Raw genomic sequence first — 1,706 nt, 5'->3', positions numbered from 1 at the left:
TTACCATGTGACCAAATTTTTTGCACAATTGACATTTGACAGATTGCTTAAATTTTCTCATGTTTTGCTGATTGTTGGAATTCGATGAATGATTATTGGAATTCCATTGTCGAGAATAAGATGGTTTCCATGGCTGATTGTTGAAACGAGAATTGTTCCTGTTGAATTGAGGAGGCATGTTGGACTTCTACGCAACATTAGTTGTGATCATAGAGGATGATTTTTCCAGATCTTGATGTTTGAGGAATAACTCATGATCTGTGAGCTTGTGAAATAATTCTTCAAAGCTCAAAGAAGTGTGCGCGTATCACAGTTGAGATTTTGCGATACTCGGGGTTGAGACCACTTAGAATTTTTACAATAAGCTCATCATCATTGACAGGTGAACCAGCAATTTTGAGAGCATCCATGATAGAACGAACGTCTTATAAGTACTCTGCAATGGTTTTAAAAGCCTTCTTGGTATTTTGAAATTGATCCCGCAAGCTAAAGATACAGGTATGACTTTTGCTGGCGTAAGTCGTGTGAAGGAGTTCACACCCTTTGTTATTCAGATAGTGTTGTGGTAACGGTTGGGGCAATGGTGGGATCGACCGATGCCATCATTGCTTGTTGAATCATATCCTGAGAAAACCAGATATGATAAATTGGGATTTGCGACAATAAGATCATTTTGGGTAATAGTACGCGATGGAGCAGTTGTTGTTGTTGACGACCAATTTTGACCCTCCCTTTTTAAATTAATTAATTTATACTTAATAATTTTACAATAAATATTTTAAAAGTGTTCTCTAGTAATAAAAACTTATTTTTGCAAAATAATTAAGCATTAATTTTAAAATTAATCACGTAGCATTAATATTATGTAATGTAAAAATATATTTACTATTTTAAGATTATTAAAATAACTTTTATATATACATTACATAAGTTCTATAATTAATTTAATGAACACTCTTTAATTTCTAGTTAATTAGGCTACTTTGCTAAAAATTCAAAATAAGTGTTACAATTTAGAAAATAAAGTATTTTACAAATAAATAATTTAAAAATTAGTAGTATATACAATAATTATAATTTTACCATATTTTATTGAAAGTTCTTAAGTTTATTTAAATTGATTTCAAAAGGGAGATTAAAGGACAAAAGGCTATCATTGCAATTCTCAATTAAAAGAAAAGTGGTCGTCACTTAAATTATTTTTGGCTCAAATGTGCAAGCCCGGTCCAAAATATACCCAGTCCAAACACCCCCTCTCTTTCCATTGTGGCAATCCTTTCCATCTCCTTTGCACTAATCACTGCGTGCCATGTCACCTTCCCTCACCATTCACAAAACAAATACACTCACATCTAGGCTGTTGGTCTATCTGATCAACGGTTCATATTTAATCTCCGATTTTCTCTTGATTTTTAATACCTCCCCTAGAGATCTCATCCCCACCGTTCAAAATCCCATAATCTAATGGACACCAAAAGTCCTCCCTAAAAATCCTAATTGACTAAATTATCAGGACCGTTGATCTAATGATCCAACGTCCCAGGTTCTATCTCTCAACATTAACCCATGAGAGCAACCGCAATTCCCCTCAAACCCTAATTATTCACTCAAGGACTTGGCCGCATCTCTTTCCCTTTCCTCTCTCTTTTCTCTCATTTCCATCAGCCATCAATCTCCAAAACCTTACACAAAGTTGTGCAAGGTCA

This window comes from Nicotiana tabacum, chromosome 1 (genome assembly GCF_000715075.1).
Source record: "Nicotiana tabacum cultivar K326 chromosome 1, ASM71507v2, whole genome shotgun sequence".
Classification (NCBI taxonomy): Eukaryota; Viridiplantae; Streptophyta; class Magnoliopsida; order Solanales; family Solanaceae; genus Nicotiana; species Nicotiana tabacum.
This window is presented reverse-complemented; position numbering follows the sequence as displayed.